Raw genomic sequence first — 26,899 nt, forward strand, 5'->3', positions numbered from 1 at the left:
TGAAGAGTGCTTTCCAGCTGGATTTATTCTTCCTGTCACAGTCACATACACCTGTCAAACTTATATTAGGTCTTTTCACATAACTCCGTATTTCTTGAACGCTTTGTTAATTTCTCTTCACTCTTTTCTCTAATCTTGTCTTCTCATTTTATTTCATTGCGTTGATCTTCAGTCTCTGATATACTTTCTTCTGCTTGGTCAATTTGGCTATTCAAACTTGTGTATGCTTCGCAAAGTTCTCATGTTGTTTTTCAGCTCCATCAATTCATTTGTAATCTTCTCTAAGCTGTTTATACTTGTTAGCATTTCATCTAACCTTTTTTCAAGGTTCTTAGTTTCTTTGAATTGGGTTATAACATGGTTATCCACCTTCTGAAGTCTGTTTCTGTGAATTCATCAGACTTATTCTCCATCCAGCTTTGTTCCCTTGCTGGTGAGGAGTTGTGATCCTTTGGAGGAGGAGAATCATTCTTGTTTTTGGTGTATTCCTCCCTTTTGTGCTGGTTTCTTCCCATCTGCATGAATTTATCTACCTGTGGTCTTTGTAGTTGGTGCTTTTTGGATGGGATCTCTGAGTGGACACCCTATTTATTGATATTGAAGCTATTTCTTTCTGTTTCATAGTTTTCCTTCTAACAGTCTGGCCCATCTGCTGAAGGACTCCTAGAGGTCAACTCTAGACCCTGCTTGCCTGAGGATCACCCATGGGGTCTGCAGAACAGTAAGGGTTGCTGCTGGTTGTTTCTTCTGTTAACCTCATCCCAGAAGGGTACCTGCCAGATGTCAGCCTGAGCTCTCCTTATGAGGTGTCTCTTTGGATATGTGGGGGCCTGGGAGCTTCTTGAGGAGAGTCTATCCCTTATAGGAGCTCGAGGGCTGTGCTGGGAGCTCTCTTGTTCTGTTCAGAGCTCCTGGACAGGTACGTTTAAGTCTGCTGCAGTGGAACTCATAACCACCTCTTTTCCCAGGTGCTCTGTCCTGGGAAGATGGGGCTTTATTTATAAGTTACTGATGTGATGCTGCCTTTTTGCAGAGATGCCCTGCCCAGCAAGGAGGTAGTCAGTCTAGTCTCAGTCTGCCAGTAGAGGCATTGCTGAGTTGCCACGGGCTCTGCTCAGCTGCTCTGTAAACTTCCTTGTGGTTTTGTTTACAGAAGTACAGTTAGAACTGCCTCGGTAATGATGGTCTGCCTCAGTAATGGCAGACTGCCTCAGTAATGGTGGACTGCCTCAGTAATGGGGGACTTCCTTGGTAATGGTGGACTGCCTCAGTAGTGTTGGACTGCCTTGGTAATGGCAGATGCCCTTCCTGCCACTGAGCTGGACAGGCCTGGGTCCCACTGCGTTTGCTGTGAAATTCTCAATCCAGAGCGTTTCAGATACTGGTCTTTGTAGGTGTGGGGCCCACTGAGCCAGATCACCTGGTTCCCTGTTTCAGCTCCCCCTCCTTTTTTTTTTTTTTTTTCAGTGGAATGGGCAGCTCTGTCTCTCAGGCGTTCCAGGCACCAGTTGAAATGGCCACCCAGATTTGTATGAGTTTTTATGTGGAAACCCACAGCACTGGCTGAAAGAGCCATGCTGGAAACTTGTGGTGCTTTTGGGCCCAGAAATCTCCTGGTCTGTTGGCAGTGAAAACTCATTTGGAAACGTGGTGATCACTCACACTCTGCATTGTTCTTGCTGGGAACTGCACTCTAGAGCTGTTGCTATTTGGCCATCTTGGAGAAATATTATTTTTTAATTTTAGAGATTAGATTCACACAAGTTTAGAAGAGAGAATAAAAGACACCAAAGACGCTTTTATTAGAATTGTTTGAGGTTGATTTATTTTTAAATTTTTACTAATTTTTATATGTTTGTATGTAATCAATAAAGATTATTTATTAGGTTATATTGTCTGAGCACTTAATCACATGCTAGGATTTGTATAAAGTACTGACTATATATTTCTTCCATTTTGAAAATCAAGCAGTAAATTACATATAGTAAAAGTCACAATTTAAAATACCCAATGTTTGTGATTTTTTTCCTTAACAAATGTATGTAGTCTTATAGCTACCACCAAAATCAGGATACAGAAGAGGTGTTTCCTTCCAATCCTATCCTTTCTCATGCCTCCTCTTAGTCAACCCCTTCACTTTTTTCTAGAATCCAGGGGTGTCCAATCTTTTGGCTTTGTTGGAAAAAGAATTGTCTTGGGCCACACATTAATACACTAACAATAGCTGATGAGCATACAAAAAAAACCTCATGTTTTAAGAAAGTTTACAAATTTTTGTTGGGCTGCATTCAAACCCATCCTGGGCCCCATACAGCCCAGGGCAATAGGCTGAATAAGCTTGCTCTAGACTCTGCGTTTATTGACCTGTTATCCCTTCCTAAAGTATGACTCTAAAACAATGTCACATAAATAAAATCTTGTATTGTGTAGCTTTTTGAGTCTGAATTTTTTCTGAGATTCAGCTATATTGTCACATGTAGCAATATTCCATTCCTTTTTGTAGAAGAAGAATATTCCATTGTTTAGATTTGTATCTACCATTATTTTTTTTATTCATTTCACAGTTGAGGGATGTGTGACTGGTTTCAGTTTTTAGTAACTATTGATAAGGCCTCTAGAAATATTCATGTACAGTTTTTTTTGTGAACAGAGGTTTTCATTTAGTCTGCTGATACTGCCATAACAAAAATACCATAGCTATTTCCTTAAAAATTAGCAACGTACTGTATATTCTCACAGTTCTGCAAGCTGAAATTTAAAGATTGGAGTGCCAGCATGGCTGGGTTCTGATGAGCACTATCTATCTGGCTGGCAGAGAGTCACCCTCTTGATATATCCTCATATGACCTTTCTTCAGTGCTTGCATGTATACTTGCAGAGAAAAAGAGAGTCTGAAAAAGAAAGAGATGCCTCTTTATCTTCTTCTGAGGCCATAATTCAATCATGTTAGCCTTAATATTATAAACTAAGGCCAAAACTCCAAATATCATCACATTAAGGCTCAGGGCTTCAACATTCGATTGGTAGAGGAGACAAAGACATTACTTTTATAATAATAATATGTGGGCAGATTTCTGGAAGTGGAATTACTGAGTAATACCATGAGTGCTATGTTTAAGGGTTTTTATATTTTATTTTACATTCAGGGTGTACAAGACAGGTTTGTTACCTGGGTATATTAAATGACACTGAGATTTGAAGCATGAATAATACCATCACCCAGGTACGAAGCTTAGTACTCAATAGTTTTCAACTTTTACCCCTCCCCTTCTCTATTAGGCCCCAGTTTCTATTGTTGCAATTTTAATGTCCATGAATACCCAATGTTTACCTCCTACTTCTAAGTGAGAACACGTGGTATTTGCTTTTCTGTTTGAGTTAATTCACTCAGGATAATGACTTTCAGCTGCATCTGTGTTGATGAAAAGGACATTATTTTCTCTTTTTTATGCCTGTGTAGTGTTCAATGGTGAATATGTGTCAAATTTTATTCATCCAGTCTCCACTTATAAGCACTTAGTTTGTTTCCATTTCTTTGCTATTGTGAATAATGCTGCAAAGGACATGTGAGTGCATGTGTCTTTTTGGTAGAAAAATGTGTTTTATTTTGGATATAAAACAAGTTAAGGAATTGCTGGGTCAAATGACAGTTCTAAGTTCTTTGAGAAATCTCAAAATGACTTTCCATAGTGTTTGAACTAATTCACATTTCCATCAACAGTGTATAAGCATTCCCTTTTTTCCCACAGCCTCTCCAGCATCTGCTGTTTTTTTTTACTTTTTCATAATAGCCATTCTGACTAGTATGAGATGATATCTCATTGTGATTTTGATTGATATATCTCTGATAATCAGTGCTGTGGAACACTTTTTCATGTTTGTTTTGGTCACTTCTATGTCTTTTGAGAAGTATCTATTCATGTTATTTGCCCATTTTTAAATTATTTGTTGCCAGGCACAGTGGCTCATGCCTGTATTCCCAGCAGTTTGGGGGACTGAGGTGGGCAGATCAGGAGGTCAAGAGATTATGACCATCCTGGTCAATATGGTGAAACCCTGTCTCTACTGAAAATACAAAAATATTAGCTGGGTGTGGTGGTGTGCACCTATAGTCCCAGCTACTCAGGAGGCTGAGGCAGGAGAATTGCTTGAACCTGGGAGGTGGAGGTTGTAGTGAGCTGACTGCACTCCAGCCTGGCAACAGGGCAAGAATCTGTCTAAAAAAAAAAAACAAAAAAAATATTTGTGTCATTTTCTTGTTGAATGGTTTAATTATCTAAGATTAGGCCTTTGTCAGATATATAGATTGTGAATATCTTCTCTCATTCTGCATGTTTTCTGTTTATTCTATTGATAGTTATTTTGTGGTGTAGAAGCTCTTTAGTTTAATTAGGTCATACTTGTCAATTTTTGTTTTTGTTTAATTGATTTTGAGGACTCAGTCATAAATACTTTGCAAAGGCTTATGTTCAGAATAGCATTTCACAGGTTTTCTTCTAAGGTTCTGTACTTTTCTGTCCCATATTTAAGTCTTTAATCCATCTTGGGTAAATTTTTGTATATGGTAAAACATAGGGGTCCACTTTCATTCTTCTGCGTATGGTTAACCAGCTATCCAAGAACCATTTATTAAATAAAGTGTTCTCTCCTTGTTTCTTATTTGTATTGACTTTGTTGAAGGTCAGATGGCTGTATGTGTGCAGCTTTATTTCTGGCTTCTCTATTTTGTTCCCTTAGTCTATGTGTCTGTTTTTGTACAAATACTGTGCTGTTTTGATTACTGTAGCCTTATAGTATAGTTTGATGTTAGGTAATTTGACATCTCCATCTTTTTTCTTTTTTTTTTTTTTTTTTGAGATGGAGTTTCACTCTTGTTACCCAGGCTGGAGTGCAATGGCCTGATCTCGGCTCACCGCAGCCTCCACCTCCTGGGTTCAAGCAATTCTCCTGCCTCAGCCTCCCAAGTAACTGGGACTACAGGCATGCACCACCATGCCCAGCTAATTTTTTATATTTTTAGTAGAGACGGGGTTTCACCATGTTGACCAGGATGGTCTTGATCTCTTGATCTCATGACCCACCCGCCTCAGCCTCCCAAAGTGCTGGGATTATAGGCGTGAGCCACCATGCCCGGCCACTTCATTGTTTTTTGCTTAGGATTGTCTTGATTATTTGAACTCTTTTCTGTTTCCAGGTGAATTTTAGGATAGATTTTTCTAGTTCTGTGAAAAACAAAATTGGTAATTTAATAGGAATAGCATTAAATCTGTGATTTGCGTTGAGCAGTATGGCTATTTTAACTACTTCAGTTCTAACAATCTGCATGGAATGTTTTTTCTTTTGTTTGTATCTATTATTTCTTGTAGTAGCAGTGTTTTATTGTTCTCATAGACATGTTTTACCTCCTTTGTTAGATGTATTCCTAGGTATTTTACTTTTTGTGGCTATTTTAAATGGAATTGCATTCTAGATTTGTCTCTCAGCTTGAATGTTATTGGTGTACAAAAATGTTGATTTTTGTACATAGATTTTTTTGTCCTGAAACTTTACTTAAGCCATTTATCAGTTCCAGGAAGCCTATCATTGGAGGCTTGGGGGTTTTCTAGGTATAAGATTATATCCTCTATGAGGATAGATAATTTGACTTCTTTACTTATTTAAATGCCTTCTAGCTCATGCCTGATTGCTCCAGAGATCACTTGCAGCACTATGTTGAATAAGACTGGCTAAGAGAATCTTCCTTGTACTAGTTTTTGAAGGGAATTTTTCCTGTCTTTCCTGATAATTATGATGTTGGCTCTTTGCTTGTCATACATGGCTCTTACCATTTTGAGGTATCTTTCTTCAAAGTCTACTTTCTTGAAGGTTTGTATCATGAAGGGATGTTAGATTCTTTTGAAAGCTTTGCCATGTCTATTGAGATGGTTATATAATATTTGTTTTTAATTCTGTTTATGTGGTTCATCAGATTTATTGATGTGTGTATGTTGAACCAACCTTGCATCCCAGGAATAAAGCTTACTTTATTATGGCAAGTTAACTTTTTAATTTGCTGTCAGATTCAGTTTGCAATATTTCCTGGAGGATTTTTACATCTGTGCTCATGAGAGTTATTTGCCTGCAGTTTGCTTTTCTTGTTATGTCTTTGACATGTTTTGGTATCACAGTGAAGCTAGCTTCATAGAGTGAGTTCAGGAAGTCTTTCTTCCTCAATTTTCTAGAGTAGTTTCAGTAAAATTGGTATCAGATTCTTTGCACATCTGGCAGAATTCAGCTATGAACTGATCTTGTCCAGGGAGTTTTTTGGTTGTTTTTTATTTTTTAAACTGATTCAGTTTTACTTGATACTAGTCTGTATTTAGGGTTTCGAGTTTTACTGATTCAATCTTGGGAGATTGTTTGTTTCTAGGAATTTATCCATTTTCTCTAGATTTTCTACATTGCATGTGCAGAGGTGTTAATAATAGTCTCTGAGGCCCTTTTGTATGTCTCTGGGATAGGTTTTAATGCTACCTTTGTCATTTTTGGTTGTACTTATTTGGTTACACTCTCTCTTTTTGTTGTTAATCTAACTAGTGGTCTAGAGTCTGGTTTATTTTTGTCAGATAAAGAACTTCTGGTTTGATTCATTCTTTGTATCAATTTTGGGAGGGTTAATTTTATTTTGTTCTGCTCTGATTTTAGCTATTTCTTTTCCTGCTAGCTGTGAAGTTAGTTTGTTCTGGTTTTACTTGGTCCTCTAGGTGTAATATTAGATCATTAATTTTAGATTTTTCTAACTTTTTGTGGCAGGTTTTTGGCACTATGAACTGTTCTCTTAACAGTAATTTTGCCGCATTCCAGGGATCTTGCTGTGCTCTGTTTTTATTTATTTTAAATATTTTTTATGTATGTCCAATTTTATTGTTTACTCCAAAGTCGATCAGGAACAAGCTGCCTAAATTTAATGTAATTGTACGGTTTTGAGAGATCTTTTTATTTAATTCCATTTTTATTCTGTGGTCTGAAAATATGGTTGGTATGATTTTTTTGTTTTTTAATTTACTGGAGTTTGTTTTATGACCAAGCAGGTGGTTAATCTTATAGTGTGTTTCCTGTGTAAATGAAAAGAATGTATATTCTTTGATAGGTGGAGTATTCTGCAGATGTCTGTTATATCCAACTGATTAAGTGTTGTATAAAGTTCAGAACTTCTTTCCTAGTTTTTGGTCTTTATGATCTGTCTAATGCTCACAATGAGATGTTGAAGTTCTTCACTATTATATATTTTAAATAGTTAAATCTTGTTAAATTGAATACTTTACATTTTGTAGTGCCCTTCTGTGTCTTTTTGTACTGTTGCTGGGTTAAAGTCTGTTTTATCAAATGTAAGCCTGGGAACCCCTGAATATTATAATTTTCTGTTTTCACAATAGATCTTTTTCCAAACATTTATTTTGAGTCTATGGGTTTGTTGTCATTATGTGTGAGATAGGTGTCTTAACAATTGGAAACGGATGTATCCTGTTTTTCCACTTGCTACTCTTTTACCTTTTCAGTGGGGGCATTTAGACCTTTTACATTCCAAAGTAATATTAATATGTGAGGTTTTAAATCTATCATACAGTTGTTTGCTTCGCAGTTTTTATCATGTGGTTGCTTTAAAAGTTCTGTGGGCTGTGTACTTTTGTGTTTGTGTGGTATCAAGTATCATTCTTTCATGTTTAGGACTCCCTTAAGAATATCTTATAATGACTGGACTAGGGGTAACAAATTTCTTTAGTGTTTATTTGCCCGGAAAAGCTTTTATTTCTTTGCTAGTGAAGCTTACTTTGGTGAGATGTCAAATTCTAGGTTGAAACTTATTTTCTTTTTTTAAATTTTATTTTAAGTTCTAGGGTACATATGCAGATGTTGCAGGATTGTTACATAGGAATAAACAGCAGACTTCTCAGGAGAAAGCTTTCAAACTACAAGAGATATGTGGCCCATTTCTCTTTTAAGTATTCTTAAAGAAATAAGTTTCATTCTTTGCAGGGACATAAATAAAACTTATCTTCTTTAAGAATGCTTAAAAGAGAAATGGGCCACCCATCTCTTATGGTTTGAAAGCTTTCTGCTGAGAAGTCTGTTAGTCTGATGGGATTCCCTTTGCATGTAATCTGACCTCTTTCTCTAGCTGCCTTTAAGATTTTTTCTTTAGCAATGACCTTGAATAATCTGGTGACTATATGCCTTGGTAATATTCATTTTGAATTGAACCTCACAGCTGTTCTCTGGATTTCTTATATCTAGATATTTACTTCTCTAGCAAGATCAGCAAAATTTTCTTGGATTATTTCCTCAAGTATGTTTTCCAGATTATTACTTTTATGCTTCTCTCTCAGGAATGTCAACAAATTGTAGATTTGACAACTTTACATAATTTCATATCTCATAAATACTTTGTTTTTTAATGTTTTTTTTTTCTTATTTTTTTCTACCTAGGTTATTTCAAGAGACTAGTGTTCAAGCTCTGAAATTCTTTCTTCTGTTGGATCGAATCTATTGAGAAAGTTTTCCATTGTATTTTAAAATTTCTTAAGTGAGTTTTTTAATTTAAGAAGCTCTACCTCTACTTGATTTCCTTTTACAACATTTATCTCTTCCTTCATTTCCTGGATTTTTAAAAGAAATTTATGTGTGTTAATTTTCAACCTTGTTGTGAATTTCATTGAACTTCCTTACAATCCTTGCTTTGAATTCTTTGTCATTTATGAGTTTCCATGTTAGTTAGAGACCATTGCTGGAGACCTAGTGTGTTCCTTTCATAGTTTCATACATTAAGACTTTTTATGATGCTAGAATTTTTCCCCTGGTTCCTTCTTATCTGGAGGTGCATGCACTTCTAAATTTTTGAAAACAAAATTATTTTGTGCAGGTAGAAATTTTTCTTTTTGTCTTTTCCCCTATAATACCATTTAAAATATATATTTCTCTTTCCCTTTCCCTTCTTCTCTATTTGATAGAGAATACTGGGTAGGGTCTTTTGTCTTTGTTTCTACAGTATACCCCTATCCACGTCTTTTGGTAGGTTTTATATTGGCTTTGCTGTTCAACCAACAAGCCAGTAGATGGTACTATAGCCAGTAGAGCCTGCTATAACCCATGTGTGGTTATATCCTTGATACTCCGTTACTCACCAAAGCTCTTTGTTGCCTCAGAAAATGGGCTGATGTATGTAATTTACAGTGGTCTGATCTCCCTGCTAAGCACTGGATGGGTGGGGACCATGATGGGTAGGACCTGACCTACAGGTCCCCCAATGGCAGGCACAAGCACCAGCACTAACGGAGAATCAATGGGTGGCCACCATGCACTCAGGGTTATGCCTAGGTGTGAAGATGTGAAACTCTTTTAGCTCCAAGCTCACTACATGGATACTGGGGCAACCTAAACTCCTAATTCAGGAGATTGAGTACTCCAAATACCTGGTGATCTGCTTAGGCATGTAGTGGAATGAACACTTCTGCACTAAGATTTCTTCACAGGAAGCTTTGGGCAGTTCAAACTGCTAATCTAGGGTAGCAGGTACTCCAGAGACCTGAAGATCTACTTTGGTGTGGAATGGAGAGGATCCCCCTGTACCAAGATCCCTGCACAGAATAAGTATGGACACTGGTACAGCTTAAGCGCCACCTGGCAAGATTGCTAGTGGCCAATGATACAGGGAATGCTCCGGACTATGTCAACCAGCTAGCATTGTATCCTGGGATACCTGAAAAAGCTAAAACAGCAGTACCAGTCAACATACTTAAAGACACCAATTCTTTTCAGGCTGAAAACGATACCCAACTAAACTGGAAGTGAGAAGGGTCCTAGCTTCTGTATTTAAGAAATTGCTTGCCTATGGATTTCTAAAGACTTGCAATTCTCCCTGTAATGTAATACCCCATTTTAATGCCTTCTGGGAAATATCACTTGGTATAAGATTTCAGGGAAGTTAATGAAGCCATGATCCCAGTCCACTCATTAGTGGCAGATCCATGTACTCTTTTAACTCAAGTGTCAGGGAGCACAGAATAGTTCTCATTCCTAGACTTAAAAGATCCTTTGTTTTCTATCCTTCTGGCCCTAGAATCTCAATACCTTTTTGCTTTTGAATGGGAAGATTCTAATAGGAGAGAAAACCCACAATACCCCTGGACAGTACTCCCTCAGGGCTTTCAAAATTGCTCCCTTTTTAAAATTTTTGCCTGAGCCTTAGAAACATATCTGAAGGCTATACAATTGGAAAACAGGAGTACACTCCAGTATGTAGATAACTTTTTTGTGTGTAGCCCAACCTAGGAGGCGTCTGATGAAGTTACTATTAGGTCCTTGAATTTCCTGGCACATAGGGTAAACAAAGTGTTCAAAAACTAGCTGGAAATCACCCTCAAACTTGTCCAATATTTGGGCTATATTTGGACACCCAGGACCTGGTAAATAACTCCAGAATGAGTACAAGACATATGTGGCTTAGGAGACCCCAGCACCAAGCAAAAGCTTTGTTCTCTTTTTGGAAATGGCCAAGTTTTGCTTAATATGTGTCCAAATTTGAAGCTTATAGCAAAAGTCCCTTTATAAAGCAACATGGGGGACAGAATATGAGTCAATGGAGTGGGTCCTAATTATGAGGGGAACATTTGCCAAGTTAAAAGAGGCTCTTAACCAAACTCCCATTCTTGACATTGCAGACTTCATTAAACCTTTTTTCCTGGTTCTGCCTCAAAAGTGGCCAAATAGGAACAGCTCTGGAGTGCAGTTCCCAGTGAAAACGCAGAGGGTGAGTGATCACATTTCCAAACAAATTTTTACTGCCCACAGACCAGGAGATTCCCAGGTGGAAAAGTGCCATGAGTCTCCAGCATGGCTGTTTCAGCCAGTGCAGTGGGTCTTCACACAAAACTCACACAAATCTGGGCATCATTTCAACTTGCTCCTGGAATGCCTGGGAGACAGAGTCACCCATTCAACTGAAAAAGAGAGGACTGAAACAGGGGGCCAGGTAATGTGGCTTGGTGGGTCCCACCCCTACAAAGACCAGCAATCAGAAATGCCCTGGATTTAGAGTTTCACAGCAAGCACAGCTAGACCCAGGATGGTCCAGCTCTATGGGAGGAAAGGTGTCTGCCATTATCGAGGCAGTCCTCCACTACTGAGGCAGTCCTAACTATACCTCTATAAACCTCAAGCAAGTTCACACAGCAGCTCAGCAACACCTTTGCTACCAGATTGTGACTAGGCTGCCTCCTTATTGGGCAGGGTATCTCTGAAAAAAGGCAGAAGCACATCAGGAACTTATATATAAAGCTCTATCTTCACAGTACAGAGAACCTGGGAAAAAAGGAATTGTGAGCTCCACAGCAGCAGACTTAAATGTACCTGCCCAGCAGTTCTGAGAGGAACAATGGAGCTCAGGCGTCAATACTTGAGCTCCTATAAGGGACAGACTGTCTCCTCAAGCAGCTCCCCGATCCCCATATATCCAAAGAGACACCTCATAAAGGAGAGCTCAGGCTGACATCTGGCAGGTATCCTTTTGGGACAAAGATAACAGAATAAGAAACTGGCAGCAACCCTTACTGTTCTGCATCTGCTGCAGGTGATCCCCAGGCAAGCAGGGTCTGGAGTTGACCTCCAGCAGTCCTAAAGCAGAGGAGCCTAACAGCTAGAAGGAAAACTAAAAAATGGAAAGAAATAACTTCATCATTAACAAAAAGGACATCCACTAAGAGTTCCCATCCAAAAAGCACCAACTACAAAGACCACAGATAGATAAATCCACAAAGATGGGAAGAAACCAGGACAAAAGGATGAAAACACCCAAAACCAGAATGCCTCTCCTCCTCCAAGGGATAAAAATTCCTCACCAGCAAGGGAACAAAGCTGGATGGAGAATGAGTCTGATGAATTGACAGAAACAGGCTTCAGAAAGTGGATAATAACAAAGTTCTCTGATCCAAAAGAACATGTTCTAACCCAATGCAAAGAAACTAAGAACCTTGAAAAAAGGTTTGACAAAATTCTAATGAGAATAAACAGCTTACAAAAGAATATAAATGAATTGATGGAGCTGAAAAACAACACGAGAACTTCGTGAAGCATGCACAAGTTTCAGTAGCCAAATCGACCAAACAGAAGAAAGGATATCAGAGATTGAAGATCAACTCAATGAAATAAAGTGAGAAGGCAAAAATAGAAAAAAAAAAAGTGAAAAGAAATGAGCAAAGCCTTCAAGAAATATGGGATGATGTGAAAAGACCTAATCTATGTTTGATAGGCGTACCTGAATATGATGGAGAGAATGAATCCAAGCTGGAAAACACTCTTTAGGATATTATCCAGGAGAACTTCCCATTCTAGCAAGGCAGGCCAACCCTTCAAGTCCAGGAAATACAGAGAACACCACAAAGGTATTCCTCAAGAATAGCAACCCCAACGCACATAATTGTCAGATGCACCTTAACTGCCATTGCAGTAGACAGAATAACTGAAAATCGTGCTTCCCAAGATGGACCTAGAGAGGGAGTGTCTGAGGGGAGAGACTCAACAAGTACTAGGTCTCCAATGCAGAAGATTTCTTTCCCTTTTTAGGGTGACCTTCAGCTAAGGTCCTAAGATCCTGTTGGTACTTAGCCAAGGAGCTTATATCCTGTATTAGATCTCCTGTTTCCTTGTCTAATATGAGATCATTAGTAAGATGGTAAGAAAGGACAATTTATAAAGCATCTGATAGGGTCTGAGTCCTATTTTATGAGGAGAGTTTCAAGTCCTTAAGAGCACTGTTGGTAATAGAGAAGGCCATGGGAGATGGATTTCCTGTGCCAGTTTCTTTAAGTGTCTTTTAAGAATTTCGTTCATCTTCTCCACTTTCCCTGAGTTCTGAGGCCTCCAAGCACAGTGGAGATGATATTGTATTCCTAATGCTTTGGAAATTCTTTGGGCCACTGCATCTTTGAAGGCAGGGCCATTATTGCTTTGAAGACAGTGAGGGAGTCTGAATCTAGGGATTATTTCATCAATCAGGACTCTTATTACCTCTTGGACTTTTTCTGTTCTACAGGGGAAAGCCTCAAACCAGTCTGTGTAGGTATCTACACATACTAACAGATCTTGATATCCCTGAGACTTATGCTTCCTTCTCATCTCCTTTCCAGTGACCTCGGCAACGGAAGACTGCTACCTCTTTGGGTTCTTGGACAGCTTGTAATAATTCTAAAATTTCCTTATGATATTTAATGGGAGTTCCTGCTGAGATTAGAAACTCTCTTTCCTTCCATATGGCTGCATGAACATGGAGAACCAGGTAGGCATATTTGGAATCTGTATATGTTTATTCTCTTTCCTTTTCCTAATTTTAGAGCTCAAGTGAGGGTTACTAGTTCTGCCAGTTGGGCACTAGTTCCAGGAGGAAAGGAATTACTTTGAAGAACTGTTTGATCACTGACTACTGTATATCCTGCCTTCTGAATTTTATTTTCCATAAATGAACTTCTATCAGTGTATAGGTTAAGGTCAGGATTGGCTAGAGGAGTTTCTAAGAGATCTTTCTGAGCCATATAGTTCTGGAGTATAAGCTGCTGACAGTATGTTCTCTGTCTGCCCCTTCCTCAGGAAAAAAAAGTAGCTGGATTGAGGGCTGCACATGGGCACAGCTGAAGTACAGTCCTTTTGAGAATTAGGACCTGATATTTGTGTAAGCAGTTGTCGGACAGCCATAAGCCTTTAGAGGCCAGAATTCTAGCTACAACATGTAAAGTCCATACAGTTAGATCTTTTCCCTGCACTATTTTAACAGCTTCTGAGATGAATATAGCTACTGCAGCTATAATCCGCAAGCAGTGTGGCCAACCTTTTGCTACTGCATGAATTCCCTTACTTAGGTATGCCACCGGTTGTGACATAGTCCCCCGAGTCTAGCTGAGAACCTCCAGTGCCACTCCTGACTTTTCCATAACATTTAGGGAAAAGTTGTTCCTTGTAGGAAGGCTTAAAGATGGAGTCTGCAGTAGTGCCTGCTTCAGGGTCTGAAAGGCTGCCTCGGCTATATGGTCCCATTGTTTTAGAGGGGTGGTAGCTTTTTGAATTTCCTTAATCAGAGTGTATAGGGGTTTGGCTATTTCAGAATATCTGAGAATCCACAATCGGCAGAAACCAGTTATTCCTAAGAATCCCCACAACTGTTTTAAGGTTTTTGGATGGGGGAAGGCTTGTATGGGTTGCAGATGGTCTCCACCAAAGGCCCGAGTGCCCTTAGAAGAGACAAGCCCTAGGTATTTTACCTCTTGTCTGCAAAGGTGGGCTATTATTTGGAAACCTTATATTCACAGGTGGCTAGAAATTTTAGGAGGTCCTGGGTAGCCTGCTGACACTGGGCTTCTGAGTTAGCAGTTTAAAGTAAGTTATCCATATATTGAAGAACCAGGGTACTAGAATGGGAAAATTTACTATGATCCTGAGCTAGAGCGTGGTCAAAGATGTGGGCACTTTCTCAAAAGCCCTGCGGTAACAATGTTCAGGTGAACTGAGAATTCTGGTCTAAAGCGTCTCAAAGGAAAACGGAAACTGGGAGTCAGGATGTAATGGAACACAGTAAAAAGAATTCTTAAGGTCCAGGACTGTAAACCATTGTGACTCTCCTGGTATGTGAGAGAGCAAGGTGTATGGGTTGGGTACAGCTGGGTATAAAGCGATCACAGCTTCATTAATAAGCCTGAGATCTTGCACCAGCCTCCATTGTCCATTAGGTTTTTGTACTACTAAAATTGGAATATTACAAGGGCTGTTACAGAAACTCACTAGACCCTGAGCTTTTAAGTTCTTTACAATATCCTGTAGCCCCTTTTTGGTTTCCGGTCTTAGGGGGGGTACTGTCTTTTAGGAAAAGAGGTGGGATCTTTTAGCTTTATTCAAATTGTCCCCCATTGCCCAAACCTCAGGATTAATCCTTTCTTCCAATAATGGGTAGCAGAGAGAGATTTCCTCTCTGACATTCATATAGATAATGGTTCCTGCTCTAGCTAACAAGTCCTGCCCTAGTAAGGGAATGGAACTTTCTTGCATGATGAGGAAGGCATGGGAGAAGAGCGCATGTCCCCAGTTATAGCCTAGGGGCTGGGAGAAATATGGGGACGCAGCTTGTCCTAGGACTCCTTGGATAGTTACAGGCTTTGAGGACAACTGTCTAGGAAAGGAAAGCAAAACTGAGAAGGCTGCACCAGTGTCTAGAAGATTGACCTCCTGGCCCTCTATGGTTAGCTTTACCCGTGGCTGAGTGAGGGTGATGGCTTGTGCAGGTGCTTGCCCCGGGCACCCTCAGTCCTGCTGTTGGGTCATCTGGTTAGCTACCTAAGGCCCTGGGAACCCTCATCTCCTGGGACAGTGTGCCTTCCAGTGATCCCTTTGGCACATTGAGCAAGGATGAGGAGGTGGTCCATTCCTCTTGGGACAATCTTTCTTAAAGTGTCCAGGTAGGCTGCTGTGGTAGCAAGCTCTACCAGACTGGTGGCTAACCCAAGCCTTTCCCTTTTCCAAGTTTCTTAGGTCTACCTGCCTGAAGGCCATGACTAAGGCTGTGGCCTTTTTGTTGTCCCTCCTGTCTCTTTCAGCCTGTTCCTCCTGGTCTCTATTATAGAACACTAAGGTTGCTAGATTTAGTAATGATTCTAGACTCTGTTCTGGCCCCAGGGCTAACTTCTGGAGCTTCCTTCTAATGTCCACTAATAATTGCATAATAAGTTTGTTTTTAGTGTTAGCTGACCCTCCATGGAGTCTGGTGACAGGGGCATATACTTTCTTAAGGCCTCCCTTAACCACTCAAGGAAGGCTGTTGGGTTTTCTTCCTTCCCCTGAGTTATGGTGGATAACATTGCATAGTTCTGGGATTTTGCCTTGTTCATCTTAATCCCTCAAATATGTAGGTCAATAGGTGCCTACGACTCCGGTCCCTACATTCATGAGTCAGGATCCCAGTGGAGGTCCATTCTAGGGACTACCTGTCTACCTGTAGGGAGTCTATCCTTTTCCTCTGGCAGCATTTGGTCATGTGCTTGACTAAAGTACCAGGTGTTCCCAAACTCTTGAGCTGCTACTAGAGCAGCCTCTCTCTCATTACTGGTTAGGGTCTGAGTAAGCAGTAACATATCTTTCCAATCCAATTCAAAGGACTGACCCAGGCCCTGCAGAACATCTGTGTACTTGTCCAGGTCATCTGAAATTTTCCCTAAGTCTGGCTTGATTTGTTTTAAGTCAGAAAGTGAAAAGGGAGCATGTACTTTGGTTGGGTCAAATTCTCCTCCTCCTGCCCGTAGGCGGGTAGAGTTGGGGCATCCTAGTAGCCTGAGGTGCCTTGGCCATTTCAGCCTTCCCTGACTCCTCTTGGATTATAGGAGCTGAAGAGACCTGGTCAGTATCGGTGGAGGGAGGAGCCATAGGCTATCCTGGAAATGGGGGTAGTCCTGAGGAGGGGCCAGTAGGGCATAGGTTACAAGGCTTACATAGCTGAGGATTATCCCTTAGAGAAAAGAAAACTTGTACATAGGGGACGTCAATCCATTTATCTTCCCTCTTACCGAAAAGATGTAATTGTAGAATGGTGTTATGATTGATACTTCCCTCAGGAGGCCAGGTTTCTCCACTCAGCAGATCATATTGTGGGCATGCTATTTGGCAGAAAACAATGAGCTGCTTCTTCTTCAAAGACTGTGGGTCATATCCAGTTATCCAGGATATACTTTAAGGGTGATTTTGCCTTGGGAAGAGTAGCACCCATCTGAAACTGAACACAGGAATGCCCTCATCCCTGGTTATTCCTTGCAACTTCTAGCTCAGGGGAATCCCCCAGTTATACAGCACCTTTCCCTGTGTCCTAGATGAAAGATCATCTTTTGGGTACCCACATGTACTGGGTTTAATCACTCTTGGTGGTGTCATTGGCACACCCTCACTTTCTAATATCCTTTTTGGCCACCTTAAGGACATAAGGACTGCCAGGCTTAGTGGCCTTGTACCAGCATGTCCTTGAACTAGGACAGTGAGGCTTGGGCAATGGGTGCCAATATTCCCTATCAAGAGTTCGATTAACATAGGCCTGACCATAAAACTACCCTAGGAGAGAAAACTCCCTGAGAAGCGCCTCTAAGTATATAAATCTTAAAGAAGGTAATGGCTGGCCACATGGCTGAGGTCAGAACAATGCCCTCTGGACCGTGCCTTCTCCCCCACCCCACTTTCCATCATAGGAATATGCCCCTAGGGTTGTGGGGCCTGTAATTAACTACTTGAGCCCTGGACTAACTCTGATTATGGTATTCCAGATGGAGAAGAGCCAGTCCTAGGCAAGACAAATTTTATGTTATTGGATTCTTGCACCATTCAATTGGATTGGGAAATTTTGGGTGACAAAAACCAAAATGTCCTATAGCCTCCAGAACCCACTAATAGACTCTGGCTCCTTTAGGACATAACCTAGCACAGTGGACTAAGAGAACTGGCCTTGTGTATTTATACTGTAGGATGTCCTTACAGGCATAAGCCTGTGGGCACCATGGTCAAGGGTCCCTGGACTACCACCCCAAGAGCCACAAAGTCATAGCAAGAAGGGTATAATAGCCTCATGTATAGGAAATATCTTAGAGGAAAGAGCCAGGAAGAAGTTTGCCTCATGGATCTCTGAACCCAGGAGGTTGGGATCTGAAAGGCTGGGTGTGGCTAGCATAGGCAGGTTTTTCTTGGGAGGTCTAAGCAAGGCCACAACCTCAACCAGACTGAACCAGGAGTTTGGGACTGCTGCCCTTTCCTCCTACCAATCCTTTGGAAAGTAAGGGGACCGCTAACTAGAAAATGTTCCTCATAAAGCATGGGTCTAAAATGCTACAGCTATTGGAAGCAATACACTTGCCAGAGGCTGTAGCCATGATCCATTATACATGGCATCAAAGGACTTAATCCCTATAGCACAAGGGAACAATAAGAAAGCCAAAGCAGCAGCTTTGAGTGTGCAATCTGAACAAATCTTAGGACTGCTTCCCTTCTATGATTCCCTAATAGAACCTAAACACACATCACAGAAAAAAACAGTTAATAAAGAAGGAGGACAAAAATGAGGATTCTGATGATATAAGGAATCAAAAGTATATCTCCCTTTAACAGCTCTATGAAAAGTTACAAAAACCCTGCATAACTTTTTCCATGTGGGGAGGAGGCCACTCTTGCTATTGTAAACATGCCTTTCATTGGGCCTAACTTGGCTTTGGCAGTTAAGCAGATCTGCCAAGCTTGCTCAGTGTGTGTATTCAACAATCCAGGAAGCAAAATACCCTACCTAATAGAATCAGTTCAGAGGAGGGGAATCTACCCAGGAGAAGGGTAGGTTCCAGTTGCCACATGCATAGGATCAGGTGGAAGCTCTGTGTTTCAGATCTCAGACTTCAGATACTGCAGACTTAACCCTGGAAAAATGGATCCAACTATCTAATCCTAGTACTTTGGCTGTGGAAGGCATGGCCAGCACCACCAAAAAACCTCCCTTCTATTCGGGTTGTAGTTGCTGAACAGGTGACCACCCTTTCTATGTTTTAACAAGTGCTTTATCTCTTGGCCTGATCTTGGGTTGCTGGTTATTTCCTGGTGTGGAGAGTCATAGAGTTCCAAACTTGCAAAATCTACTGAAACTGTCCCAAGCTAACTAGATATTCTGTTAGACTGGCAATTTCTGGATCAGTAATGAGATCATTAGTTAAAGATGAACTCGTATAGCTTTTTATAGGGACTCATATTACTTTTTGCTCTTGGAAAATTGTAGACCCTTAAGAGGGCTATGAGCAGTAAGCTGACCCAAGTCTCTGATGTTTCCTGATATAGCTTAGCTAATGCCATTTTAAAGTCTGAATAGTCCTTTCTGCTTTCCCAGATGATTGAGGTCCCTGTGCTGAATTTAAATACTATTTGATTCCAAGAGCCTTAGTAATCCCTTGAGTCACTTCTGAGTCTTAAGAAGGACCATTATCATTCTGGAGTTTTTGGGGTTACCCAAACTGGGTGATTATCTCCTTTAAGATAACCTTTGTAACTTCATTAGCATTCTCTGTTCTGGTAGGTTAAGTTTTGACACAGCCAGTAAAGGTGTCCATTAATACTAGCAAAAACTTTTATCCTCTGCAAGCTGGCACATGGGTAAAGTCCAGTTTCCAGTGAATGTGTGGAAGACCCTGAAGTACCTGTTTAAAAGACAGTCAAAATATAAGTAAATGCCTACCAACTCTATTTGGGGTCTTTGATGCATAGTTACTTTAAGCTGGATAATAGTAGCTATTTTTATATTTTTATAGTTTAATTGCCTTCTTCTGAATGGATGGAATCACTTTCATTGTGATAATTAGGCAAAACATTTTAATTCATTTTTATAACAATCATTCCTGACAGTATAGGTATCCAACCCCTAAAGTTCCTGTTCAATGAGCAAAATAACAGGAAACGATTTGCCAAGGTCTGCATATACTGGAAATGAATGAATTATGGAAAATTATTAAGAACTTTTAACAGACTGTTAAATACCACCAGTTTGGCAAAGGACTGTTTATACTGCCATCCAATCCCAGTCTGATCTTGGGTCCCTGAAAAAAATGACCTATCACCATAACCACAAGGGAGGAACCCCCTTAAATTTAAGGAAACTTGATGACTTATATGACTGCAAAATCATGGAAATGACAAAGGTTACAAAACAAAAAGTAAACCTTCATTACTATCAAAACAACTTTTCTGGGGTTGCATCCCCTCAAAATCATTTGGGGGCCAATATCAATGCATGCAGAATTAAAATTTCACATGCCACTTTGTATCTTTAAAAAGCCAAAATTTTGGTTAGTTCCTAGGAACCTTGAAAAGTTCTCAATACAACTACATCCTGGAGATTAACCCCTCACATGATCATGTAAGCTAGGCAGACTGCTTCATTAAGAAAACCTGTAGTTTTTACAGCAATGACCCCTAGTAGAGGGCACTTTAAAGGACGTACAGTCTAAATAGTGTCAGAGTAGACCCACTAGCTGTATTACATTTTTCCTTAGGAAGACTGTACTAATCCTCAGACAACTAGTTGACTTTTGGTTCCCCAGTAAGAAAATGAACTCTGGGTGGTTGCTGGTGGACACTGAGCTTAACTGCCTTTACTGAAAAAACAAGACCACTGAGGCAACTCAGGATACTTCCCAAAGTGTTTTCAGCCTTTAACTAGGGCTACTTTAGCAGGAACCTTAACAACTAGGAAAAGCAAAAACAACAAGCTAACCCATATGTTCACCATAGAGAACAATTTTTGTCTTGAAAAACAAGGAGCTTTTTTCCTGTGTGGGACCAGTTCCTACTTATGCTTACCAGCCTGTTGGACAGGAACCTGTATTCTCATTTAGTCCCCTGAAATCAATATAGCTCCCAGTAAGCAGTCTCTCATTATACCTTTAACTGCAACTACCAGGCACAAATAAACCATACAAGGAAAACTCCCATTTGGTAGAGCTAGGAATAATAGCAGGTGTAGGAATGGGAGTTACCAGGCTTGCAACCTGCCTATCCTATTAACATTTGTGCAAGGATCTTTCAGACAGCTTGGAAGACAATACTCAAAGTATTAATATCACCTTACAAAAAGTTGATCTCTTGGCAGCAGTAGCTTTACAAATAGAAGGAGACTGGATCTCCTAGCTGAAAAAAAAGTGGTTTATGTATTTTCCTAGAGGAAGAATGCAATTTTTATGTCAACCAATCAGAATTAGTAAAGGATGAGGCCCAAAAATCAGCTGACTAGGCCTCTAAAATGCAACAATAATTGTCTGAGTCATGGGGCTTCTGGTCAAGGGCACTAAGTTGGGTTTCATGGCTTCTTCCCTTAGCCGGCCCATTGTTAGTAATTATACTTCTATTGATGTTTGGATCATGTTTTTTAAATCTTTTAACTAGATTTGTTTCTTCTCACCCGAGATTATTAAGCTCCAAATAATCATGCAGCAGAGCTACCAGCCAGTTCCAGACAATTATGTTAGGCCCAACCATGGAGAAGTCCCCCTGGGTTTACTACACAGAACAGGGCAACAGTTCCATACTCCACAAGAGTTTCATGGTCCCAAACTAGGGATGGCATTCCAATCAGGATGAAGCAATTACAGAAGAAATGCCATTAGGACAAATACCTAATGCATGTGGGGCTTAAAACCTAGATGCTGGGTTTATAGGTGCAGCAAACCATCATGCAACATGTATACCTATGTAACAAATGTGCACATTCTGCAGATGTATCCCAGAACTTAATAAATTTTAAAAAAGATCATTGGTTCCTCTTCCTCTCATAAAGATTTCGAGACAGGGAGCCTAAGGCCAACCTATGGCTTTTTGGAATTAAACTGAAAATAAAACATCAGCCTCTGATTGGTCATGGGCCAAGTCTTCATTTGCATAGGGTGCAACCCAACCAATTAGAGGCCTCAAAAGGATACCTAAAAATGTTACCAAATTCTTTTAGTCCAATAAAACCCCAAGGCATACTATATCCATGGCTCTTGAGCTGCTTGATTGAGCCCACAACCACTCTGTGGAGGATACTTTTGCTTCAATAAGTAAGTGAATTCTCATGAGATATGATTGTTTTATAAGTATCTGGCATTTGACCTGCTAGCACTTATTCTCTCTTCCACTGTCCTGTGAAGAGAGGCCTTTTGCCATGATTGTAAGTAAGTTTCCTGTGGCCTCTCTAGTTATGCAAAACTGTGAGTTAATTAAACCTCTTTTCTTTGTAAATTACCCAATTATAGGTATTTCCTCATAGCAGTGTGAGAAGGCACTAATACACAAGCCATTTCATACATCTACTAAGTTTCCTTTCCTCTCTTTATCAATTTGTCTCAACAAATACAGCACAATTTGGACAAAACAGGTATTCAGTAAAAATTATCAGCTGGCACTTTGTATTAGTCAGTGTTCTCTAGAGGGACAGAACTTTATATATACATATATATATATACACATATATACACATATATATATGTATACACATATATACACATATGTATACACATATATACACACATGTGTATACACATATATACACACATATGTGTATACACATACACACACATATATGTGTATACACATACACACACATATATGTGTATACACATATATACACATATATATGTATATATATATATAAAATGTATGAGAGAGTTTAAGAAATATTAACTTACATGAACACAAGGTCCCACAACAGGCAATCAGCATGCATGATGAGGAGCAAGGAATCCAGTTCAAGTCCCAAGGCTGAAGAACTTGGAATCCAATGTTTGACGGCAGGAAACATCCAGCATGGAAGAAAGATAAAGGCTAAGCCAGTCCAGCCATTTAACGTATTTTTTCTGCCTGCTTTATATTCTGGCTATGCTGGCAGCTGATTATATTGTGCCCACCCAGATTAAGGGTGGGTCTGCCTTTCCAAGTCCATTGACTCAAATGTTAATTCCATTTGGCAACACCCTCACAGACATACCCATGAACAATACTTTGCATCCTTCAGACCAATCAAGTTAACTGTCACACACTAATTTTCAAAAATATGCTCAGGTTAAATTTAAGCATACCCTAGTGCTGGGCACCACTTCAGCAAACTTTCTTCCAGATATTTAGCTATTTCAGCAAAGAACATAGTAGGTGAGAGTATCTCTAGTATCACTTGACAAAATAGAAATATTCCAGTGATAGCTATTGAGTCAAGATAAAACAATGTATCTTGAATAAAACATTTTTTTTTTCTTTTCTGGAGTACTGCATGTCTATGTGTGTGTGGTGGTAGGTAACTGCCCAAATGTCAGTTTTGAGATGTTGATAGTGGGCCTATATTTATCTGCAAGTGTGTTTATGTAGGTATCTCTTCAGAAATATGTCTGAACTGGTCAATTTCTGGAACAGAGAGTGAAAGAAAACTAAATGTTCACAAATATTTTCTATGACATCAGTAAATTTCACTGTTTACTAAATTTAATAAAATGTCATCTTGCGTATTTTTGAAAGTACATTTAAAGCAACAAATGTGATTAAATCTATACATATTTGGTTAAATTCCAGAAGAATATTCCAATTGAAAATATGATTCCTATTAATTATAAGTGTCTCAAATATTAGACATGAGAGAAATGTTTATAATATAAATAATTGAAAACAGATATTCTAATTTATGAAGAACCCATTAAATGCAGATATAAATACTAGATAAAGTTGCATTTCCTGAAGTTATCTTCTGTGTAAGTTTTAGCTTGAAGATATTCACCAGGATGATTAAAACTATGCACATGTATTTGATGAATGAAAATGTTCTAAATCTAGATATTTTAGACAAAATAAATATGTATATTAAAATAGTATTCACTTATCCTCTATTGCAATTATTTAAAATTTCAGACCATATTAGAAATAATTTTTCTAGATGAAATTTATAAAAATGATAAAAATATTTCAGTAAGGTGTTTTTTTTTTCACAGCCCATGGAGATCTCCCATTTGCTTTCTTGTGAAAGTTTATTGCTAAATAAACATTATATTTAATGATACAGAGGGAAAGTGAAAAATCATGTTAAAAGTTTTCAATTTTAAAAACTATTTTACATTTGTTTTCAACCTTCTTTATGCGTTATTTTTCTTACTGATTTATTTAAATGATCACTTTGAAGAAAATGAATATGAATTTGTGTATTCACAGCAAATACCTATAAAGTTATATTTATGTTTTTAAATACTTGGTTAACTAAGTGATAAAAGTTTTTGATCAAAGTTCCCAAGTATTATCCTCTAATACACTTACATATCCATTACTATGTTAAAGATAGAATCATATAACACCTCAGATATCAGGGTGTCACCACAGTGCATCAGCAGTTTCATAAATGTCAACTCTTGATTATTGCATGTGAAAGTGCAGCAGCACAGTAAAACATCGAACTGGCCTTTTGGCAATCACTGGAGTATTACATTTTAAAGGTCAGTTGTACATGATTACTTTACCTGTGCCACTTTGGAGAATAGCTGAATCACTCACAGCTTGTTCAAATTTCCCTTAATACTCTAAAACATAAGACAAAAAATATGGAAATATAAGGTAAAAATTCAAGGTAAAATGGAAAATAAGTATTATCATAAGACTGTTTTACACAAATGAATGTTTGCAGTTAAAAATCAGAGATAATATAAACAATTTGTGTTTCATTAAATATATGATACAGCTTTCAGATCTAATGTATTTATCTTAAATAACTAGTAGTAAAATAATATAAGTAATTATTCTATATCTTATTCTATATCTACTTATTTTCTACATATATTTTGACTTGTACAGAATTTTATTTGATCAATTTAAACTTTATCAGCTCTCAACTTGTTTCAATTCTTCTTCAAACAAAAATCCTGAAGGTAAATTTAGAGATTTCCTTAACAGCTATGAAAAGATTAATTCACTAATTATGAGCATGTGACACATACATTCTTTGGGCATCTATTTGCATACACAACATTCTAACTTAATATTGCAGTGAAATGCTTCCATATCAGTTTTGTAAAGCTTCTTGAGAATCAATAGCATTACCTATAAATATTTCTCACTTTACATGATGTAAGGTAGAACACAATGACTTTAATCTGACACCAATATGCAGAACCCAGAGTAAGCAGACAAGCAGAGGCATATCCCCAGATACTTATATGACTCATCAAGGTTAGAGCTGTTTTTTTTTTTTTTTTTTCCCGGACTCTCTTAGAGCATACACAGTGTATAATTTACATAATTTTTAGATACCATTTTCCCAAAAAGAAGCCAAAATTCAAACCAAAAATATCTTTTAAGAGATTTTAAAAGAAATGTAGTTAGTGAAAATTATTGTATCATAAATATATTAGAATAAAATATTTATAGACTAGATGAATGATTTATCCAAAACAGACAATGAGATATTGATGTGTTCAAGTTGTATCATCAGTATCTCTCAATCCTACTATGAAGGAGTCATACATATCTTTAATATCTAAATAAAAAGGCATATTGAAATGAATCTATAACCTAAGAGCTAATAGTTTAGAGAGAATGTTATCTGAAGCTACCAATGTCCTTTAAAAGTAGAGATTCTTTAAAGACACTTGACTTTCTCCAGAAACACATCCCAGAAACCAGTATGTCCAGAATGATAGAATAAAAGTCTCCAAAATTGACTCCAAATGCAAGTAATAAGATTCCTGGCAAATATTGTCAAAAATCACATTTTTCATAGCTGTAAAAATTATTAACCAAAACTTGTAAAAATTCAATGATCAGAAACATTTCAACAGCAAAAATTATTTTTAATTTCAAAAGTGGGCAAATTCATTACCTTGATTCGTCACCAAGACTTTAATGAGAGAGCTGCCACCATGACTCAAAGAATTCCCACTAGGTCCCACTTCTGGTATTGGGGATTGCTTTTCAACATGAGATTTGGAGTGGACAAACATGTAAACAATATTATCTGGGATGAGAAGAGAGACACAGGGAGAGATTTGTTAACAGTTACAAAATTATGGCTACATAGAAGGAATGAGTTTATGTATTCTATACCATAGAAGGACTACAGTTAACAATAATATATAATTTCAAATAGCTAGAAGGACATTGAAAGTTTCTAGTTCAAATAACTGATGTATGTTTGAGTTGATAGGTATGCAAATTACCCTGATTGGCTCACCATACTGCATAGGTATTGAAACATTACTATGTACTTCATGAAGATGTATAATTATTTTTGTTAATTTAGAAAATGAAATTAAATAAAAAAGAAAATGAGTTTCAGTAAGAACAGAGATATTTGTGATGTTTTAATTGAGTAGAAAAGACTCTAAATAATTCCACTGATCATCCCATATCTCTCTTTGCATCTTTGTGGTATTCTTAATAATCAGTAACATCAAATTATGGCAGCTGAGAAATCCAGCATCCAAGCACACACTTGAGAGGGAAAAAATAACTTTTGTTCCCTAAAGACCCATCCCAAGAGAATTACTACTATTTGACCTGTCTGGCAATTTCCCAAAAAACAAAGCCTTGTTTTATTTGAACTGACTCAGATTTCCCTAAATGATGAAATTCCTATCATAAAAAATTGTCTAAAATAATCAGGGGAAATTGTTGACTACTGTAGCAGTATGAGGCAGTAACACCAAGTGGAGCAAACATATGATTGGCCAATAAATTTTAAAAACTCTGAAAAATGAGATATTCACTGGGGGCTTTGAAAAGCTCTCTGATATATTAATGGGAATATAACAGGCCACACACAGAAAAGGAGAAGACCCTAATCTGGCTTCTGACAGTAATTCAGGCTCTGTGCAAGCCAGAAGTGGATGCTAAGGTAGAGGTGTAAACTTTAAGATCACTGAAGGCATGCCTCCATTCAAATAGAGCTCCTTAAGAAATGGTTAGAGAAATACTGGTCCAAGACATTAAAAAAGTCTCTGTCCATGCATTAGCAGGCAATTAAGCTAATAGAAAAGAGATGTTCATGGCCACACATGAAAAAGAAAATTTAGAAAATTAGTCAAGGCAAACAGAACAGCAATAAAACAGCAATAATGACAAATCCTGGGAAAGGAGGGGGCATCTAATTCCCAGGGTTTTCATACTATATTATTATTAACACCCTGTTATATCCAGGTATGATGGTTCATGCCTGTAATCCAAGCACTTTGGGGGGATGAGGCGGATGAATCACCTGAGATCAGGAGTTCAAGACTAGCCTGGCCAACATGATGAAACCCATCTCTAGTAAAAATACCACATACACACACACACACACACACACACACACACACACACACACACACACACACACACA

General features: G+C 38.6%; 2 long non-coding RNA genes across 2 annotated transcripts in view; one reads left to right on the forward strand and one right to left on the reverse strand.

Moving 5' to 3' along the window:
• The window catches only part of LOC116527505, a 24,164-nt gene extending 3,610 nt beyond the window's left edge, over nucleotides 1–20,554 (forward strand). The window contains exons 2-3 of the long non-coding RNA XR_004258586.1: nucleotides 9,432–9,436; nucleotides 20,543–20,554. This is a non-coding gene — a long non-coding RNA (uncharacterized LOC116527505). The remainder of the gene's footprint in view (nucleotides 1–9,431; nucleotides 9,437–20,542) is intronic.
• Nucleotides 16,445–25,536, reverse strand: LOC116527504. Its single transcript, XR_004258585.1, has 5 exons — nucleotides 25,403–25,536; nucleotides 24,048–24,107; nucleotides 22,242–22,322; nucleotides 17,300–17,335; nucleotides 16,445–16,774 (listed from the first exon to the last, which is right to left on the reverse strand). It is a non-coding gene; the product is annotated as an uncharacterized LOC116527504 (long non-coding RNA).
• Between the last annotated feature and the right edge of the window lie 1,363 nt (nucleotides 25,537–26,899).

This window comes from Sapajus apella, unplaced genomic scaffold (genome assembly GCF_009761245.1).
Source record: "Sapajus apella isolate SASKATOON/1434 unplaced genomic scaffold, GSC_monkey_1.0 scaffold55, whole genome shotgun sequence".
Classification (NCBI taxonomy): Eukaryota; Metazoa; Chordata; class Mammalia; order Primates; family Cebidae; genus Sapajus; species Sapajus apella.